The 22,923-nt window shown below is 46.9% G+C and overlaps 1 protein-coding gene across 2 annotated transcripts in view; it reads left to right on the forward strand.

The window, feature by feature from the left end:
- Positions 1 to 22,923, forward strand: part of LOC146796188 (unconventional myosin-Ig-like) — a 1,225,789-nt gene that overhangs the window by 1,074,366 nt on the left and 128,500 nt on the right. The gene's annotated exons all lie outside the window — the stretch shown is intronic.

Here is a 22,923-nt window from a genome sequence, read left to right on the forward strand (position 1 = left end):
TTCTTGGCGGGAGCGGAGTGGGTTCGGAGGCAGGTGAAGCGGCAGTTGTTGCAGGTGAAGGGTCCGTGGGTACGTTTCGGGGTGGCGCAGTAGCAGCCCGGCGTGCGGCCGGGGTTGAGGTTGGCGAGGAAGGCGGAGTCGTAGGTCAGGCGGGGGGCGCGGGGGCCAGAGGTTCGGGTGCTGGGCGCGGTCCAGGCGCGGACGGACGCAGACGGGCTTGCCTTAGACGCGCGCCCGCTGCGCGCGTCCGCTGCCCGGCCTCGCAGCGGCCGCCATATAAGGGGTAGCCGGGGAGGCGGGGACAGCTGGGAGGCGGGAGGAGGGCGGGTAGGGGGGAAAAAGAGCGGGAAAAGCGGCGAAGGGCCTCGGGGAGGCGAGGAGGCCCGAAAAAGCGGAAAAGTACCTAGAAGGGGTACAAAAGCCGGAAAGCGAGAAACAAACGACAAAAAGTGGCGGAAGGACGGAGGGGGACGGCGGGGGCACGAGGGGCAGCAGGCACTCAGGGATACAAAAAGCAAGGGGAGCGCGATCACAACGGGGAAAGCAGGCACTCAGGGATACAGAAGGCAAGGGGAGCGCGATCACACGGGGAAAGCAGGCACTCTGGGATACAAAAAAGCAAAAGGGGACGCGATCATACACAGGGGAAAAAGGCAGACACTCTGGGGGACAGTCGGCACAACAACAGAGCAGAAGGCAGGCACAGAGGATCTGGTGGCGCCGCGAGGGCAGGGGAGCGACCTACCCTGGGGTCAAAGGTTGCTACCACTGCCTCGCAGCGGCCGCCATATAAGGGGTAGCCGGGGAGGCGGGGACAGCTGGGAGGCGGGAGGAGGGCGGGTAGGGGGGAAAAAGAGCGGGAAAAGCGGCGAAGGGCCTCGGAGAGGCGAGGAGGCCCGAAAAAGCGGAAAAGTACCTAGAAGGGGTACAAAAGCCGGAAAGCGAGAAAAAAACGACAAAAAGTGGCGGAAGGATGGAGGGGGACGGCGGGGGCACGAGGGGCAGCAGGCACTCAGGGATACAAAAAGCAAGGGGAGCGCGATCACAACGGGGAAAGCAGGCACTCAGGGATACAGAAGGCAAGGGGAGCGCGATCACACGGGGAAAGCAGGCACTCTGGGATACGAAAAAGCAAAAGGGGACGCGATCATACACAGGGGAAAAAGGCAGACACTCTGGGGGACAGTCGGCACAACAACAGAGCAGAAGGCAGGCACAGAGGATCTGGTGGCGCCGCGGGGCAGGGGAGCGACCTACTCACACACCACAATAGCAACAAAACTCTTCTGCAATTTTTCTGTCTGGATTGTATCCCAGATGATATTAGGGGCGGGGACAGAGAAAAAGCCTTGCGACGTCTGGAATCCAGATATATCATTGAACTCCAGACGAAATCGCCTGATGGCTTGAATGCTGGGGAGGAGTTAATAACTCATTTATAATAAGGATTGATGTATACTGTGTGCAGCACTACTTTTGTTAGAGTTTAAAAAGGGAGAAAATAATAATGATCACAGCCCATCCAGGGCTTTATAATGTCATCCCCCTCATTTTCTTTAATTCAAGGATCGAAACTTGAAACTTTATTTTAAAAAAATAAATAAATAAATAAAAATAAAAATAAAAAATGAGACGATTCACCCGGGTTTAACAATAGGCATTGTCATTAGCATTGAAACTTTTGAATAATTATGTTGGTTTGGATCAATTTGGATTGGGTGATTGTTATAGAACAATCATGAAATTTTGAATAATTGTGATGAATTGTGATGCAAACGTCTGAGGGCAAAACAACGTACAATGCTTTGTAAATAGAATTTGATTTGCACATTCCAAGATGGCGACTATGATAACACTACTGGGTCCCTCGTCTATGTTAATGAAATACAATGTATATATGAACTTCCGCCCACAAACGCGAGCCGACACTGACGAAAGCTCCGGCTGAAACGCGTCTGTTTCTTTATTTGCACTAATAAATCCGAACTGGGATTTAACCTAACCTGAGTGCTGGTCCTTCTGTTCTTTGAACATTGGAGCGTCATATATATATATATATATCTATATATATATATATAATTTTTGTAAACTTTTTTAATTATCAAAATGCAGCAGAAACATTTTTATCTTAAATCAAAATATTAATTAATACACTCACAGATCCCCTATAATTTACAATCATATAATTAATAAAACAGGTATTAGCACATATTATGAACAGCAATCTCTTATATCTCACAATTGCCTGAAAGAGCCAGCTACCCATTAGTTTCGGCGTTATCAGCTCTTTCCCAGTACTACCAATTTTGTTTTTTAAACCGCTTTTTTGTGCCCACGCTTTTTGCATTCTGGCTCTTATGGCTTTTAACCTTACAGATTATTGCACCACTGATCGGCAGTAGATATAGCTACCGACTTCCAACCCTGTAAAATAAGTGACTGGAGTGCCAAAGATGGCTCCCAGAGGCTCAGAAGTTGTTTTGTTGTCTAATCCAATTCCCTATTTCATTTAACACATTGTCCCAGAATACATTCCGTCTGGGACAAGCAAATATCATATGGAGCCAATCCCCAGGTTCCAACCCACATCTTAAACATCTAGCTTCAGCCTCATCATACATCTTGATTTTATCTGGTGTATATCATCCATTTACAATAAAAAGCCATTCTTTTGAAGTTAGTACGCAAAGGGCTTTCCTGCTGAGCTGATTGTAATAATAGCATTGTGCCTAAGTTAGTTTGCAGCCAGTGGTAGCAGCTATTTTACTTATATGATCAGATAGTAACTTTGGACCTAATTGCTGGAGCAAAACTCAATACCAATTTCTAACTCCTGATAGATGGGAGATGAAAAAGGTCTGGCAAATTTTATCCGTTATTTCACTTATGTACGCTGAGTAGCCGGAGCAAAAGTGCTGTATTTGGGTGTAGCTAAAAAAGACTGTGGGGCTAATCAGTGGATTCTCCTGACCTGATGCTGGCCATGTGATAAATTGATTGTTACAGAAAAAATCTTTAAGCCTCTGAAAGCCCAAACAGCTAAGTAACTAAGTATGGACCGATCAAGTCTCAAGCCAAGCCCTGAACAGGAGTTGAGTTTTATTTGTGGGTGCAAACGAGGAATTTTGTGTTCTTGCCAAATAAGATTAAAGCAGTCAACCACAATTCAGATGGTCTTATAATGCGTTCTCTTTGGTAATCTGGAAATCTGTAAAAAGGAGACAGGGTCAATTCCTGCTACTTTTAGCATATTGTTTAAATAGTAATTATCATCACAAAGTGTCCTCTTGGTTGCCGACGTCAGCCAATTTAGAAGAGCCGCTTGATGATAAGTTTTAAGACATAGGAGCACCAGGCCGCCTTCTTCCTAAATTAACTGAAGAATCAGTAGTTTTGCCCATGGTTGTTTCCTTTGCCAAATAAATGTACGTATTTCTACATTATTGGCCTCAAAGAATGATCTAGGAAATTCAATCAATGCTTTAGAAAAAGCGAATAGGAACAGAGGCCGCAAGTTCATTTTTATAAGCGAGATCCAACCTATAATCATAAGGGGAAGTCTTCCCCATTGTTTAATTAACTCTCAAACCTTGGTTAATAAGGAAGCATAATTTAGAGCGTATAAATCATTAAAATTTGACAACCTGCCTGAAACTTAGAAAATAGTAGATGGAAGAATCCTGGGGAAACAGTTAAACAATCTACTTCCGATTTTGTCTGGTCAATTTTATAGCCGCCGAGTTTGTCAAAAGCACACTGAATATTTACCTTATCTGCGGCTAAATATAGCACCATATAATCTGTGTATAATTGGAGCTTTGGTGCTCCCAAAATAGGTGAACTAATGGTTTGGTCTTGGCGGATGGCGCAAGCTAATGGCTCTATAAATAGAGCAAACAAAATAGGAAACATTGGGCATTCTTGACGAGTGCCTCGTCTGACAGATATCTCCCCTCCAAAATATTATTAATGATTATACTGTCCTCAGCCCCAGATTATAATGCTTTCAGTATCCGCAAAAAACGTTGGGGAAATGCAGACTTATAAAGGATTGCATATTAAACTTCCCATTCTATTAAATCAAAGGCTTTTTCCACATTGAGCATTATAGCGACAGCCTTAGTGCTGTGGTTGGAAAAAATATATATCACCTGCACTAGAACGTCTGTACTTGAGAAGATATTCCTTCCAGGAAGGAATACGTTTTGATCCATATGTATAACTGACGAGGCTGCAGATGATATCCTGTTTGCAATGATCTTAGTGAACAGCTTATAATCACCTTTGAGGAGACTTAAGGGATGGTACAAATTAGGTTCCGTCTCTAATTTGTCCTTTAAAAAAAACAAAAAACACTATTGATTCGGTCAAGGTGCTAGGTATAGGACACCCCTGTAGTATCTGATTAATGAGGCAAACAAAGAATGGTGCTAATTGCGGGGAAATATGTTATGTACCTCAGTGAGTATACCATCCTTACCACTAGCTTTAGAGTTGGGCAATGACTTTACCGTCAGCTGTACTTCTACCAGCGTTATTGGAGTGGTTATGGATTCGACTTGCGCCAACGTCAGCATTTGAACCTTGACATCTCTTAACCATTCTTCAATAACCTCAGAAGAATAGTAATGAGATTCAGAGTATAATCTAGCGTAATGGTCTCGAAACATCGGAGCCACATCACTTGTGTTCGAATTGTATTGGTCAAAGGATCACAAATCGTTTTAATAGTATTAGCATTGGCTCCTTGTTTGGTTAACCAGGCTAAATATGTGCCGGTAAATTCACTTACTTCATATCTTTTCGAAAGATATGAGATCTGACTCACTATTTCTTTGGTGGTGAAAAATGTCTGAAAATTATATTTATCTTGAGCTAAGACTGTCTGCGTACTTTTATTAGGGGTCTGCACCTACGCTTTTATGGCTTCATCCAACCTGCTTTGAAGTTTGATCCGCTGTGTTTTTTTCTGCCTGTTTTTGGGTGTCTTCAAAGGGAGTTACCTGGTGTTAGACCTGTCAGCCCTTTGGGTGGTCCCTCCTCATCATTATTTATTTTGTCCCACTTTTGCCTCAAACCCTGTTTGAATTTTTCCTTTTTGGGAACCACCAGACTTTTTAGTGTTGCTGCAGATTCAGGGAGCCATTTTACCTACCCCTGAAACTTCTGTCTGAGGGCCTGAAGCACAAAATGGTGGCCACCTGTGACATCACCAGCATCCACTGGAACCTGCTAGCACCTTCCAGAACATTCCAGAACCCTGTGACAGTTGGAGGCGGTTTGGAATGTTGGGGAGTTAAGAGAGAGAGTTGGCAGTTGGAGCTGGCAGTTGGCACCTGACTGGTGAAGAGTGAGCAGCAGAAACTTGAAGGAGGAAGGAGTGAAGCAGCAGGGGTGGAAACTTGTGCCTGGAGTGGGGTCCATAAACCCACCCTTGATACTAGTCCCTACTGACGGAGCCCAGCCTAGAGCCCTGTGGGGGAAGAAGTCAGAAAAACCATCCTGAGGACCTGGACAGCAGGAACAGGCCTTAGAAACAAGAGAACAGCAAGATCCTGACCTGGAAGCTGGTTTCCCTGAAGTCCGACGTCGAGTAGCCTACGACCTGGAGCCTGAGGTGGAGAAGCGGCGCTGACTGGAAAAGCAGACGTCGTACCCGGAGCCGCCAGAGGTCGAGAGAGGGCGCCGTCAGAGGTCGTGAGGAATACCGGAGGTCGAGGAGGAAGTCACCCGAGGTCGAGTGAGCGGCGTCATCGGAGGAGTGAAGTCCGCCCTCCGGAGTCGTCGGAGACCGAGGTGAAGGGTAACGGAGGTCGGGAGTGAGGATCGCACTCCGGAGTCGCCGGAACCTGTGAGAATCGTGCCGGAGGTCGGGAGTGGAGGTCGCACTCCGGAGTCGCCGGAAACCTGTGAGGAACACCGGAGGTCGGGAGTGAGGATCGCACTTCGGAGCCGCCGGAAGTCGACATCGAGGCAAGGCCGGCCGACGTCATCGAATCCGAGGTCGCCATCGGACCGGAGCCGCCCGAAGTCGACATCGAGTAAAGACTGCCCGACGCCATCGAATCGGAGGTCGAGATCGAACCGAGGCCGCCGACATCGAGACCGGAGCCGCCTGCCGGCGTCGTCAAAGAACTGACATTGTGCCGAGGCCGCCGACATCGAGCTGGAACCGCCTCACGGCGTCGACACGACTCCAGCGGCGTCGGAGCATCAGAAAAGGGCAGTAAGTGGAGTAGAGGGCGCCTAAGGCCCTGTGGAGACCTGAGAGACTGCTCTAAGGGGCTAGGGAGGTGCTGGAACCAACCTGACTGTGCCAGGGGTGAACTGGGACTAATCTAGAGAAGTTGTGTGGAGAGAGAGAGCCAGGTCTCTGGTATTTTCCCCCTTTATCTACCTCAGTTTAGGCCTCAGCCTTGACCAAGCCAGGGAGTAGACACCCCCAAGCCTTCCACATCCCCACAAGCTGTGCTTGGGCCAAATCAGCCCTTAGGAATCAAAAGTGATCTGATTCCATGAGTGTCACTGTCAGCTTTTAAGTATTTATTAGGGGCACTGTATTTATTGTATTTAACCTATTTATTGTTCCACTGTAATTATTGGTCCACAGTATTTATTGATGCACAATATTTATTGGTTACAGTATTTATTGCCTCAGAATATTTAATTGCCTGTCTGAATTGCACTTTTATTTATGCCCTCAGTATTTATGATCACCCCTATTTATTGAATCATTAAGCCAGTATTTATTTGTCCTGCACTTTCTAAAAAGTTTGTATATTGTGATTGTTATTTATTTTCTCCAATCAGCAACTAAGAGAAAAAGCAGATAAAGAAAGTTATTTTCATAATTTTTACGGTGTAGAGTCGTTTTTGGAACGGATGCACGCATGGTTATTGTTTGGGTATGTTGTATGCTTAGCACGGAGCCTGATTCCTGACCACTCGAGCCAAGCTACCACAGTGTGTCCGGAAGACCACCACCACCCCTTCTAGTGTGGGAGTGGGTTTTCCAACATAAATTGGTGTTCAGTGGTGGGATAGAGCTGTGCCTACGCATACTCAACAATAACTGTGGGTAGTCCATAGGCCTACACCGGGAGTTTTCTCAAGAGCGGCCTTCCTAATTGTGGGTTTTTGTTTTTTCCAAATTTACTCTGGTGGTGGGAGGAGGTATTATTAAAGGTACCCCCCTGCATAGTTACTGCACAAAGACCTGTCCTCTAACCTGAGTGGGCGAGATGGAGTTTGTACTAGAAAATCTAGAAACGTACACTGTGGCCCAACTCAGGGAGTTTTGCCAGCGGGAGGGGGTGTACTGTCCCCCAGGAGCAAAGAAGGGTGCACTCCAAACCAGCTTAAGGGCTTGGGGGGAGGCACGCCGAGAAAGCAAAGCTGAGGAGGAAGACAGGGATGGAGAGCCTGACCCCGAGGGGGCTGAGATGTACCAACCTGAGGTGGGGAACCTGTCAGCAGGGCCCAGAACCATTTCTAGGAAGGGCAGCAGTGCCTCTAGCGGTGGCTTGTCTGAGGTGGAGTTAACAGACCGGAGGGAGAAAAGACAGCTCACATGGGACTTAGCAAGGCTAGAGAAGGAGAAGGAGGAGCAGAGGATGGCCCATGAATTACGACTGAAAGAAATAGATCTTCAGATCTTGAGAATCGGGGCACAACCTGTTCCTAATGGTGGCAGCCAAACCCAAGAGATCACCAGGGAACCTAAACCATACCTGCCAAAGGACATAGTAGCTAGCTATGGAGTGGGCGACGATATCGCCAAGTGGCTAGCGGCCTATGAGGTCTCGTTGAGGGCCCATGGGGTTCCAGAGAAGTACTGGGGAGGGGGATTGTACAAGTACATGCCTCCAGCTGGTAGGGATGCATTATTGGCCCTCGAGGAGGATGAGCAGACCCACTACCCCACCATGAAACTGGCGCTCATCAGAAAGTTTGGACTAACACCTGAAAAGTACAGACAGAAGTTCAGGGGTAGTCACAAACTGGGCACACAGAATTGGGTGGACTTCCTGGACTATGCAAAGAAGGCACTGGAAGGTTGGATTCAGGGCAGTGAAGTGAGGAACTACGAGGGGTTGTTTGACCTGGTACTGAAGGAACACCTGCTCGAGAAATGTTTCCCTGAACTGCGGCAACACCTGGTGGATAGCAAGCTGACCAGTCCCCGGAAGCTTGCTGAGGAGGCGGACATTTGGGCTAGTACCCGGGTGTCCACAAGGGGGACTGGAGGGGATACTCAAAAGGCCGGACAGGGCGCCCCCCAGAAGAAAGAGGGAGGGGAAAAGAAAAAGGAGTTCTCCAAAGGCCCCCAAAATAACTTCCAAGGGAAGGGAACAGGATTCACCCCTAAGGCTAACCCGCCCAGAAACCCTAATCCTGGCCAGAGTCAGCAGCCAAGGGTTGTCCATTGCTATGAGTGCGGTGGCGTTGGACACTATAAAGGAGACCCGAAGTGCTTGAAACGACCACCCCCTCCCACTGGAGGAAAGACCCCCGGAGTAGCTAGTGTAGTGCTCGGGGAGGAGATGCCCTTAACTAAGGGAAGGGAGTGGGCGGGTGTCACTTTAGTGTCCCTGGGAGAACGGGAGATGGTGCCTAAGATCCAGGTGCCCGCAAATACCGTAAAGTATGGGCAGTGGGTCACCATCAACGGCCAAAGAGGGGAGGCTCTGAGAGACACAGGAGCCAGTATGACTATGGTGCGTAGCCAACTGGTGTCTCCAGAGCAGGTAATTCCCGATGTACTCCACCCAGCCGCGATGGCTGACGGCAGAACAGGCCACTATCCAGTGGCCGAGGTTCCCTTTGAATGGGGGGGGGTTGCAGGTTCACTTCGAGTTGCCGTAAGCCCTGCCGTGCCAGTCGATTGTCTGCTGGGGAATGACATGGAGCACAACGCTTGGAAGGAGGTGGAATACCGGACTCACACCGAGATGCTGGGTACACCTGACTGGGCCTGTGTTAGCACAAGGTCCACGACTACCCGAAGAGGGAGTTCATTTCGGCTGGAGCCTGGAACAAAGGCCCAGCCAGCTGCCAGTCAAGGGAAGAACCGAGGACAGGAGGAGCCTGCCTCGGCGTCCCCACCCCGTAGGACGGATAGGCCACCGGAGGTGGTGGACCAGGAGTCTGCGGTGGGGGACGTTACCAACCTGGAGGACCTACCCATCCCGGCCGAGTGGCACGTGGAGGGAGGCCCGTCCAGGGAGGAATTCTGCCAGGGCCAGAGGGAGTGCCCTACCCTTGAGGGGCTGAGGCGACAGGCCGAAGCCCAGGCAGCAGGGAACGTTGAAGGGAACTACAGTGTTTACTGGGAGGATGGCCTCCTCTACAGTGAACCCAAGGCACCCCTACACGGATCGTCACGAGCCTTGGTAGTTCCTCAACGTTATCGAGCCTTCCTTCTGGAGTTGGCTCACGAGATACCATTGGCAGGACACTTGGGGCAAGACAAGACCTTCGCCCGTCTTGTCCCACACTTTTATTGGCCTCAGATGAAAGTGTCGTCCGATACCTACTGCCGGACCTGTGTGTCTTGCCAAGCCAGTGGGAAAACAGGGGTGAAGCTGAAAGCTCCCCTGGAACCACTTCCTGTCGTTAGCACCCCCTTTGAAAGGGTGGGCATCGACATTGCGGGTCCATTAGATCCGCCAACTACAGCTGGTCACAGGTTTATCCTGGTTCTGGTGGATCATGCCACACGGTACCCAGAGGCAATACCTCTGAGGACCATAACAGCACCTGTTGTGGCAAGGGCCCTGATGGGAATCTTTACCCGAGTGGGTTTTCCCAAGGAAGTTGTGTCCGACAGGGGGACCAACTTCATGTCAGCGTATATGCGGGCAATGTGGAAGGAGTGTGGAGTGACATACCGGTTCACCACTCCTTACCACCCCCAGACAAATGGTCTGGTGGAAAGGTTTAACAAAACCTTGAAGGGCATGATCAGAAGTCTGCCTGAAAGCCTGCGGAGGAAATGGGACGTCCTCCTACCCTGTTTACTTTTTTCCTACAGGGAAGTGCCACAGAAGGGAGTGGGCTTCAGCCCCTTCGAGCTTCTGTATGGGCACCCTGTACGTGGACCTCTCAACCTGGTGAGAGACGGATGGGAAAGAACTCCCAGAAAGCTTCCCCAGGATGTGGTGAGCTACATGCTGGCCTTCCGGAGCCAGATGGCTAAGTTGTGGAAGCAAGCTTCTGACAACTTGGAAGCCAGCCAAGCAGTGATGAAGGCGTGGTATGACCACAATGCTCACCCGGTGGAGTTGGAGCCTGGCCAGAAGGTGTGGGTGATCGAACCCGGAGAGCTTAGTGCCCTCCAGGATCGCTGGTCAGGACCCTTTGAGGTGTTGGAGAAGAAGGGTAAGGCTACCTACTTGGTGGACCTGAAGACCCCTCGTCAGCCCCTGCGGGTGCTGCATGCCAACCGCCTCAAACCCCACCACGAGAGGCCCGAAGTCATCTTGATGATGGTGACTGACGGAGGAGAGGACGTGGAAAGCGAGCCTCTCCCTGATCTGTTTGCGTCTCAAGAGAAGGATGGGTCGGTGGAGGGAGTGATTCTCTCCCCATCTCTAACTCCTGAACAGCAGGAGGACTGTCGCCAGGTCCTGGGGCAGTACTCTTCGTTGTTCTCCCTTGTCCCGGGTAGGACTCACCTGTGCGTCCATGACGTGGACACAGGAGACAGCCCACCTGTGAAGTCCAAGATCTACCGGATGTCAGACAAGGTGAAGGCCAGCATTCATAGTGAAGTCACTAAGATGCTGGAGCTAGGAGTGATCGAACCTTCTAGCAGCCCCTGGTCCAGTCCGGTGGTGTTAGTACCAAAAGCTGCACCACCGGGTGCCCAACCAGAACTGAGGTTCTGTGTGGACTATCGGGGACTGAATTCAGTGACCAAAACTGATGCTCATCCGATCCCTAGGGCGGATGAATTGATTGACCGGCTGGGAGCTGCCCAATATCTAAGTACCTTTGACCTTACTTCTGGGTACTGGCAGATCTCTTTGACTGATGGAGCAAGGGAAAGGTCAGCCTTCTCCACGCCCAATGGCCACTACCAGTTCTGTGTGATGCCCTTTGGGCTCAAGAACGCACCTGCCACGTTTCAGCGCCTGGTAAACCAGATCCTCACCGGAATGGAGAGTTTCTCTGCTGCTTATCTGGATGACATAGCCGTCTTCAGTAACAGCTGGGAGGATCACTTGCGTCACCTGCAAGCTGTTCTCCAGGCCCTGAGACAAGCTGGATTGACGATCAAGGCCAGCAAGTGCCAGATCGGGCAGGGGTCGGTAGTGTACCTTGGACACTTGGTGGGTAGGGGAGCGGTGCAACCCCTCCAGGCGAAGATCGAGGCCATCATGGCCTGGGAACCCCCCAAGACACAGACTGAGGTCCGAGCATTTTTGGGCCTCACGGGATACTACCGCCGCTTCGTGAAGGGGTACGGTACCATCGTAGCCCCCCTCACGGAGCTCACGTCCAAGAAACAACCTCGACGGGTAGTCTGGACGGAGGCTTGTCAGCAAGCCTTTGAGAGATTGAAGAAAGCCATGTGCGAGGCCCCGGTCTTAAGGGCCCCAGACTTTTCCAAGGAGTTCATTGTCCAGACAGATGCATCAGAACATGGCATTGGGGCAGTGTTATCGCAACTCAACGAAGAGGGTCTGGATCAACCCGTGGTCTTCCTATCCCGGAGACTACTTCCCAGGGAACAGAAGTGGAGTGCAATAGAGCGTGAAGCCTTTGCAGTGGTATGGGCTCTGAAGAAGTTGCGGCCATACCTGTTTGGCTCGCACTTCCTAGTTCAGACCGACCACAGACCCCTTCGTTGGCTGATGCAAATGAAGGGGGAGAATCCCAAGTTGTTGAGGTGGTCTATTTCCCTACAGGGGATGGACTTTCAGGTGGAACATCGGCCTGGAGTGGACCACGCCAACGCAGACGGTCTCTCAAGGTATTTCCGCCTTAGTGATGAGAACTCCCAAGGGGTTGGGTAGCTCTCCCCACTTTCAGCTGGGGGGGACGCGTGTTAGACCTGTCAGCCCTTTGGGTGGTCCCTCCTCATCATTATTTATTTTGTCCCACTTTTGCCTCAAACCCTGTTTGAATTTTTCCTTTTTGGGAACCACCAGACTTTTTAGTGTTGCTGCAGATTCAGGGAGCCATTTTACCTACCCCTGAAACTTCTGTCTGAGGGCCTGAAGCACAAAATGGTGGCCACCTGTGACATCACCAGCATCCACTGGAACCTGCTAGCACCTTCCAGAACATTCCAGAACCCTGTGACAGTTGGAGGCGGTTTGGAATGTTGGGGAGTTAAGAGAGAGAGTTGGCAGTTGGAGCTGGCAGTTGGCACCTGACTGGTGAAGAGTGAGCAGCAGAAACTTGAAGGAGGAAGGAGTGAAGCAGCAGGGGTGGAAACTTGTGCCTGGAGTGGGGTCCATAAACCCACCCTTGATACTAGTCCCTACTGACGGAGCCCAGCCTAGAGCCCTGTGGGGGAAGAAGTCAGAAAAACCATCCTGAGGACCTGGACAGCAGGAACAGGCCTTAGAAACAAGAGAACAGCAAGATCCTGACCTGGAAGCTGGTTTCCCTGAAGTCCGACGTCGAGTAGCCTACGACCTGGAGCCTGAGGTGGAGAAGCGGCGCTGACTGGAAAAGCAGACGTCGTACCCGGAGCCGCCAGAGGTCGAGAGAGGGCGCCGTCAGAGGTCGTGAGGAATACCGGAGGTCGAGGAGGAAGTCACCCGAGGTCGAGTGAGCGGCGTCATCGGAGGAGTGAAGTCCGCCCTCCGGAGTCGTCGGAGACCGAGGTGAAGGGTAACGGAGGTCGGGAGTGAGGATCGCACTCCGGAGTCGCCGGAACCTGTGAGAATCGTGCCGGAGGTCGGGAGTGGAGGTCGCACTCCGGAGTCGCCGGAAACCTGTGAGGAACACCGGAGGTCGGGAGTGAGGATCGCACTTCGGAGCCGCCGGAAGTCGACATCGAGGCAAGGCCGGCCGACGTCATCGAATCCGAGGTCGCCATCGGACCGGAGCCGCCCGAAGTCGACATCGAGTAAAGACTGCCCGACGCCATCGAATCGGAGGTCGAGATCGAACCGAGGCCGCCGACATCGAGACCGGAGCCGCCTGCCGGCGTCGTCAAAGAACTGACATTGTGCCGAGGCCGCCGACATCGAGCTGGAACCGCCTCACGGCGTCGACACGACTCCAGCGGCGTCGGAGCATCAGAAAAGGGCAGTAAGTGGAGTAGAGGGCGCCTAAGGCCCTGTGGAGACCTGAGAGACTGCTCTAAGGGGCTAGGGAGGTGCTGGAACCAACCTGACTGTGCCAGGGGTGAACTGGGACTAATCTAGAGAAGTTGTGTGGAGAGAGAGAGCCAGGTCTCTGGTATTTTCCCCCTTTATCTACCTCAGTTTAGGCCTCAGCCTTGACCAAGCCAGGGAGTAGACACCCCCAAGCCTTCCACATCCCCACAAGCTGTGCTTGGGCCAAATCAGCCCTTAGGAATCAAAAGTGATCTGATTCCATGAGTGTCACTGTCAGCTTTTAAGTATTTATTAGGGGCACTGTATTTATTGTATTTAACCTATTTATTGTTCCACTGTAATTATTGGTCCACAGTATTTATTGATGCACAATATTTATTGGTTACAGTATTTATTGCCTCAGAATATTGAATTGCCTGTCTGAATTGCACTTTTATTTATGCCCTCAGTATTTATGATCACCCCTATTTATTGAATCATTAAGCCAGTATTTATTTGTCCTGCACTTTCTAAAAAGTTTGTATATTGTGATTGTTATTTATTTTCTCCAATCAGCAACTAAGAGAAAAAGCAGATAAAGAAAGTTATTTTCATAATTTTTACGGTGTAGAGTCGTTTTTGGAACGGATGCACGCATGGTTATTGTTTGGGTATGTTGTATGCTTAGCACGGAGCCTGATTCCTGACCACTCGAGCCAAGCTACCACAGTGTGTCCGGAAGACCACCACCACCCCTTCTAGTGTGGGAGTGGGTTTTCCAACACCTGGTCTCTAAAATACGTTTTTAAAGCTTCCCAAACAAGAAAAAAAGAAGCTAAGCCTAAATTAAGACTTAAAACTCATCTAAACTGTTCCTCATCTGCTTAACCCAGGAGTCATCTGTAAGTAACACTTTGTTAAAGTTCCATCTTGATCTTTGGGATAGTGATGCTACCAATGGAATGTCTAGGTAGAATAATGACTGATCAGAAAATGCAATAGTTAATATTGTGACATTTGCTCACAGGACTGCATGAGATATTAAAAATAAGTCTATTCATGAAGCAGTACCATATCGCTTAGAGTGACATGTATATCAGCGTGCTGATATATGGTGCGCCCGGCAAGGGTGAATGAGAGTGAAATCACAAATTAAGGTTTGTATGCCATGAATGGATTTGGGTTTATTCTGATGTTTTTTTGAGCGAGATGTGTCAGACAAGTTCTGAATTAATTTGAAATCTCCCGCTATTATCAAATGGTGCATCGTCTGTTGTAATGGGGAATTAAGTTCTTGTATGGAGGATGGCAAGTCCTCAATGGGTCCAAAGTAACTTACTAAATTGTAAACTTGACTGCTAGTTCTGGTTTTAACCCAAATCCATCTGGCCCCGGGTCTCACACTACTCCGAGGATTTCAGATTGGACTGTGCATGTGATCAGTACTGCTACCACTCGGTGTGAAGCCTGAGATGGGGCAAAGTGTTAATGTTGGATGTATGCTCGAATACGAGGCTGGCAGGCCATTATCTTATAAGTGCGCCATTTCCAAGAATATCACATATACCGCTAAAGATCTAAGCCAGGCTAGGAAACCTTGACATTGTAATCTATTATTTTTGCTGTTCACATTGCGAGATACCTTTTTCAGCTTGTTACGAGACATTTCTTAGAGCCTATTCTATTTCAGACTCTCTGCTGCATATCTTTCACTTTTTCCCCCCAATGCACACCCCACACGGGCCCCTCATTCCCTCCCTCCCTTTTTCCTCCCCCTGTTCCTCTCAGCCCTGAAGCCCAACCCATTCTAGGCTCCATCCCAGACAGGAGATCCCCTACCACCCCTCCCTCCCCATGTGCTTTCCCACAATCTTCCTCCCCTTGACCAACCCCCCTAACCCCTGAAGTGCTGCCTTGACATAGCACCTGGAGACCACCTAAGGCCACAGAGGGCATCTCTGAAAGAAATGGAAACTTTTTCAACAGAATTCAATCAAATAAAAATTGTACTTGCCTCAATTAGGTCACTAAATGGAAGTCACTCCTGATCACCATGCCAAACACCATATATATCTCTTATCTGCTCATGTATAGCAAATAGTTACTGCCACCCGTCCTGCCACGCTGATCCTTCCCGTCTTCCAGCCCGACTGCTGAACTGAATGCAGGGAGTCTCTTGCTTGTTCCACTGTGTGGAAAATCTGAGTGTCCCTTAAAAAGAACTGTTAGTCTTGATTGCTATACAATGCCTGCTGGGGCACCAACATTCTGAAAGTTACTTATCAGGCTTTTAAATTCCTTCCAGCGACGTGCAGAAACAGCAGACATATTGGCAAAGATCTTAAAGGAGACGTCCACTGGAATCTGATAGAATTTGTCTGGTGTAGCGTTGGAAAGAGTATGTTCCTTGATGCGATAGTTTCCCAAGTCGACAAGTATCCTCCATGGATATTTGGAATTGAGAGATTGTACCGCAGGAACACAATGTGCCCATGTGATGGTGAGATTTGAATTTTGGGCCGCAGCTTCCAGACAGACATGTTTTAGTATGAGATCTAAAATGAGACTGGCAGCTGTCTGTCCGTTTTCGCATCCTTCAGATATTCCAGTGAACTTTAAGTTAGAGCAGCGTGATTCATTCTCAGCATCATCGATTTTAATCGGTAGATTGATCAGCTTGGCCTGAAGCTTGACAGTAGAAGTATCCAGGTGAGTTATAGCGTCCTCCAAGTCTGATACATGCTGTTCAACCACAGAGATGCGTGTGGTGAGCTGCTGTACATTATTGTTAATTAAGCTTAGACGCTGTACTGTCTTTTTGTTTGCCTTGTCCTGAGAAATTTTCATTGTTATGAGTTCACCAAATATTTAAAAAAGATCTTCCATAGATGCAGTGCGTCTTTCACCTGCCTCACTGGCTTGTATGGATATTTGAGGATACCTGGGGTCAGGTAGTGATGGCGCCATTTGTGGAGCCGCTGTATGAGTTCCCTGCTAAATTTCCCACATCATACATGATGGCGGGACCGGGCCTACTATAGGTGGAAGCAGGGAGATTGATTCTTGCTGTGGGTTGGTCATTCGATTTTTTTTTGTGCATAAGAAGCTAAATTGCATCTAGTCTGATCCTTTTTAGGTGCACTGTCACCGAGTGCCAAGTGTGCAGCATGTTTTGGTATTCCTTCGGCCCAGCCAGAGCAAACAGGGGATATGTTTGACACTTCTTAGCCCCGAGGGAGCTATTTGTTTGATTTATTACCCCCATTGCATTTGTTATGTTATTGCCAACAGATTTAGGTGCAAGGTTAAAATTGGTCTGTAATGTATTTGAGGCGAGGAGGGACGTTTTTTTTTAACCTCCAAGGAGTTTGCGAGCACCTTTTCGCAGCCAGTCTTCTACTCAATACCTGCACTTGGAGGCCTTCCTTTTCCTGACTAGCTGAGGAGCGCATCAGGCGATCGGGGGAGTCTCTTTGCACTACTGTCCCCATGGACCCAAGTCCTAATCCATCTCGTAGGAATTATGATTTCGATGCTTCAAATTGTGTGCTGCTTTAGTAGAAGTGTGTGGCTTACTCTGAGAGTCAAGAGAAATCTGCTTCATCATATCGTATTTTGCTGACCACCCCAGGGACTTCCCTTGGGGGTCACAAGCCGCACCCGTGGCTACACAGGCTGCCTCCATAACTGCCCCAAAAGTCCTCTCAACCCAGAGGAAGCCTATTGGGGTGTGCTTCTAGATGGTCCCGTAACTGCCCCAAAAGTCCTCCCAATCCAGAGGAAGCATATTGGGGTATGCTGCCAGATGCCTTTCTAAAAATCCTTATTATATATTTACGGCGCCCTGTTTCCACAGTGTAAGAGTGCCAGAGTTCTCCCGCCTCACCTCTCTCAAAAATGCTTTCACTTGCCGTCATCTTATGTGCAGAACCATTCTGTATAGCGCAATGCTAGTCTGTACTTAGCGCAACTGTTATGTGAAAAGTAAAAATCAACTTTCAGCTCCATCATACACATTAAATAGTTCGTCTAGTTCTTGACTCACCAAGTGTTGTGTACTCTTGCAATGCCCATGTAGTTCGCTCCTGGCAAGTGTCCGAGTCTGCCCATCCATCGAGCAGCGCCATGGCTGAGAAAACAATGAGGCAGCAAAAGGGTGAGAGAGTGGGGGAGACTACACAGCACCGTGTTGTACTCAAAGATGCTTCTAAGACTTGATCAGTATAAAGTAGATACTGTATTGGGAGCGCCAGAGATAGCGTTGGTGGTCCCTCTCCAGCCAGCAGACAACTGACAGGCAAGGAACACAACTATGTCATGGAGCATAGCAACGCCAGAATTAACAATAGAAAGTTATATTTAAAGAACAAGCTACATTAATATAAACTCATATAAGAATACAACACATCCTCTCTCCTTTAAATAAACAATAACAAAATTACAAATGAAATAACAGATATTATAACATGTGAGACTCATTAAAAGTCTCCGCATACATAGTCTTGGAGATACCTGGGAGGACACCTGGCTCTTTCGGAAACGGATCTATTAGTAACGTCTCTGAGACCATCACCACTACCCTATGAGGAATCACTAGGTGGTCTCCTAACAACTTCTTCGTCACTCATGAACCGATGAGGATTGAAATTGCTAACAGTCTCACACTCATCATCATCCTTCCCATGACTTTTGTTTTTCTCGTAAAGGGCAACTCTCCTCAAATTCCAATTTTCACCATTGTACAAGGTGACATATCCTTTATGAACAGCTTTAACTTTGTATGGACCATGAAATTTAGTGAACCCACCACTCACTCGACCAGGTTTAACTTTTACTAAATCAGTGGCTTTTATGGTTCCATGATGCATCGACATTTTTTCATGATTTACTCTGTCATGATTAAGATTCGCCAATCCCATAAAATCTTTCATCCAGGCTGGAATTAATTTGGTACTCGCACAACGTCCCATCATGACCACAAAAGGAATCTTCCCCGAAACAGTATTTTTCGGTTGTACGGTAAGCCCACATAAGGTCATTGGCCATCCCTCTCACAACACCCCTGTTTGCAACAGCCATCTGAATGACTCCTTTTACCATGCGGTTGGTCCTTTCCACAACACAATTTCCTTGTGGGTTGTAGATGGATGTCCTTGCATGTACAATCCCACAAGATTTTAGGTATGTGGTCATTTCGGTTGAAATAAGTTGTGTGCCATTGTCGGTAATTAACTTAACCGGAAAGCCCTCTTCTCTGAAGATTTCACTAAGCACCTGAATGGTATTCTTTGTGGTGATTTCCCATACAAATTTCACAAGTAACCATTTAGATGTCACATCCACCATAACCACACCAAATTTCAAATCCAAACTTAGAGAAGTAAAGGAACCTATAAAATCTAAACAGACAGTGTGCCATGGTAAACCTTGATCATCAGTTGTACCCATTTCCAGCTGACTACCAACCTTCAACCTCTTCTCACCTCAACACAATCAACAAGCCTTTCCACCCATTCAGACGCTTGTTGGTCCATGGCAGGCCACCAGAAATGCTCTCTTAACCTTTTCTTTGTGAGCGATTGGCCCATATGACCCTCATGAGCCAATTTAAACAAAACAAATCTCAATTTCAGTGGGGGAACAAACTTGTAATCTTTCATTATAACATTTCTTTCCTTATCAGATATAGACAGATCCTCCAAAACTTTTCCAAAAAGCCTCACAGCAATGGGAAGGGTACTTTGACGCCTGCTACCTTTAACAATTAAATCTTTGCCCATTTGTAAAGCCTCATCTTTGGACATGCAATCTTTCCACAAACTTTTGTCAATTGCCCCATTGCACACTTCAACCAGTTCTTCAATTGCAGCAACTGCACCCTCACATTCAAAATACTCCACTTGCTTTTTATCAACCTCATACTGAGGTAGGGGCAATCTGGACAATCCATCAGCTTGACAATTCCTCCGACCCGCAATGTATTCAACTCTGTATAAATATTCTTGTAAACGAGCAGCCAGCCTAGCAAGTCTTGCTGACCCTTTTCCCGCAGCACCAGGAGATAGAATCTTGATCAGGGGTTTATGATCAGTTTGTGGAGTAAATTGAAAACCCCACAAATACATGCGAAAATACTCTGTGGCCCATGCTGCAGCCAAAGCTTCCCTCTCTATTACTGAGTAATTCCTCTCAGAATTAGTGAGAAATCTGGAAGCAAAAGCTACAGTCCTTACTCCTGATGTGTGTACTTGTGCTAAAACAGCTCCTAGTCCCACAGCACTAGCGTCAACAGTGAGAATAGACTACAATTTGGTATCAAACGGAGTTAGTACCTTTGCCCCACAAATCTCACTTTTGATTTTATCAAACGCATTCTGTTGATCATCGGTCCACACAAATTTGCACCCCTTTCTAAGCAATTTCTTAATATGTTCAGTTTTTTCTCCAAAGTTATATACAAATTTAGCATAGTACTCGATAAGCCCAAGGAAAGACCTAAGTTGGTCTTTATCTAATAGATCACGTTTTGGTTTAATTCCACCAGCAGACAAAGTGTAGCCCAAGTGTTCTACTTCTTCTACACAAAACTTGCATTTTTCCTTCTTGAGAGTTAAACCGGCATCATTCATTTTACTCAAAATCTCTATTAAGGCTATGTTATGATGTTCTTTTGTGTCCCCAAATACCAACACATCATCTTGGAAATAAACAACATTCTTTGTACCTTTCAGAACCGAAACCCATCATCCTTTGGAACACTCCGGCAGTGGACGCTAATCCAAATGGCATCCTGGTGAACTGGAATACCCCCTCTGTAGTAATAAATGCTGTTAATGGTTTAGACTCTTTCTGTAATTTGATCTGGTGATATGCGCTGTGTAGGTTCAATTTTGAGAAAACTGTTCCTCCTTTCAAAGACAAAATAAGTTCATTTATGTTTGGCAAAGGAAAATTGTCAACCACAATATTTTGGTTCAGGGTGCGTAAACCCACACAGAACCTATAACTGCCATCAGGTTTGCCCGTGATTACAACTGGCGAAATCCAACTAGCGGTCTCAATTTGTTCTATGATACCCTTTCTCTACCATCTCACCAAGCATTTGTGTTACTTCTTGTCTGGCAATAATGGGAACTTTTCGTACTTCGTGCTGCATGGGGAGTGCATCAGGTTTGAGTACTATTTTGTGCTCATACCCTTTAAGCTCTCCAATCTCTTCAGAAAATAGTTTACCCATGCTTTCTACAATTTCATCAGTGGTGATCTCATTAACAACCATGACCTGATGTGAGGCCCTAGGGTTTATGATAATATGTAAATCATATTGGTGAGCCCAACGTAAAATTGGTGGTCCACTCCGCGCTACATAAACCTTCCCCTTCACACACCTATCATGAAATGGAATTTTTGTTGACATATATCCAATAATATCTATTTTCTCACCCTGGTATCCTCCAGGATTGATGTCTTTGGGGAGTAGGTTCATATGTGGCCAAAGACGCTTAAACATTTCTCGGGGAATAATGCTATAAAATGACCCGGAATCCACCATCAACTCAATCTCCTTGCCTTGCATCATAAAAACTGCCTTAGATCTTACTCTCCTTCCAGGTGTGGTTGTTATATAATCCTCATCAACACATAACATTTTATCTGCACATTCTACATCATTCATGGTTATTATATTGTCATCATTCTGTACAACAGCTACCTTAGATCTGTTGTTTGTTCTACACATCTTAAAGAAATGTCCCTTACGTCCACATTTTTTACACTCTTTGTCAATAGCATAACACTTCTTATACTCAGCAGTGTGGTAAGTGCTACCACATCTGGTACACATTTTCTCATAAGATTTGTTGTAATCTGTGCTTTTCGTTGCGCTATTGTTGTACCTTTTACCAGGTACACCCTTCTTTTCAAAAGTATCACCACTTTTATTTAAGTTTACCGCATTGCCATCATCTTGTTCTACACATGAGACTCCACTTGCACTTTCTTTTTTCTCCATTTCCTTAATACAAGCATCTGACTGCTCAACGACTTTGGCTATTTCAATAGCATTGCTCAACGTTGGATTTTTCGCGGCCCATAATCTTTCTTGCATTTTTTTATTATGACACTGAACAATGAGCTGATCCCTGATCATTTCATCCCTCATCCCACCAAATTGTCACTTGATGGATAACTCACGTAAACGTGTTGCAAACTGATCTACCGTTTCATAACTCCTTTGGGGCTGCGTGTAAAACTTATGTCTACACATGACAATATTTACCTCTTTCGCAAATTGTTTTCTTAATCTTGCTTTTGCTTCTACATATACATTAGTATTAGCTCTTCCCTCATAGTCTGTAATAACTGGTAGATATTTAAATGCATGCAGCCCCTCTTTCCCTAGAGTACTCAAAAGTAAGGCTTTTTTCCTTGCTGCGCTAAAATCTTTACCGTCTAAAGCCTCAATATAATTTTCAAATATCTCCTCCCATTCATCCCACTCAATAGGAGGTTCACCTGGTTGTTGGAGAAATAAAGGTGGTGGAATTACAGCAGCTTCCATATTTATAACTTCTTCTCAAACTTTGTGTGGTCAAAGGAATAGAAAATAAATAATAGTACTTGGTGTGCTTATCACCGAAGGTTGCGAAGCAAATAATCAAAGGAGTAAGCAATTGCACTTGGTGTGTTTTTTTTCTTTTTTTTTTTTTCCGCAGGTTACGTGGCGAAAATAAGGTAAATAATTGATAATTAGACACAGTTTCAGTTGCAAAATCAAAACAAAACAATAACGAACATTAAGTCCACCAAAGTAAGTAAGTATTTCCTGAAGGTGTAAACCAAGTTTTTTAAGTATATTAATGTACCTCAGGTAATGTAGATTCCGTTTCTTTTTTCCATTGAATTTCCTCTTTTTTTTTTTTGCTGAAAAGATAATACAAAACTAATTACATGTAACTGATGATCATACATATACAGCCGTTCAATCATCAAAATGGCCACCAGATACGTCACCACGTCAATATCGTCGCTACGTGGGAACGTCACTACGTTTATTACTTCGTCAGCCTTGCAAACGTCAATGCACGTCAGGCTTGAGAAGACAATGGCTTTGAGAGAACGGAACGGTGGAGTACACGCGCAGCCGTGTACTTTCAAGAGGTAACTGCCAAAGTTTAAATAACAATATGTCTCAATTTAACTTATTACTTTGTTAAGAAATAAGTATGCGCTGCAATCTCTTCACAAATCCGGTGTAAATCACGCAATAGCACACACTCTGGCCAGGTTGCGATGTGCTAAAATTCACTTTGTTTTTCCATTTTCCTTTTCTTTGGATTCACAAACAGCTGTGCACTCGTAGCCAATTTATAGCATAGTAACACTGGCACATGAAGCTTGCACTTTCAATCTTAACCAAAATTGGTCAGATATTACAGTCACGTGTAATTCTAAGGTCGATTCCTTACTTTAAGCGTTTTCTTCATCGTGCTTGTAAACACGCATGAATTCTCGTTGCACCAACGGAATGCAATATTCACTCTGCGCTCCTCTACTCCTGCCAGCTGATCGTCGCCATCTGTTGTACTCAAAGATGCTTCTAAGACTTGATCAGTATAAAGTAGATACTTTATTAGGAGCGCAAGAG

The sequence above is a fragment of the Triturus cristatus genome, chromosome 10 (genome assembly GCF_964204655.1).
Source record: "Triturus cristatus chromosome 10, aTriCri1.1, whole genome shotgun sequence".
NCBI classification, from domain to species: Eukaryota; Metazoa; Chordata; class Amphibia; order Caudata; family Salamandridae; genus Triturus; species Triturus cristatus.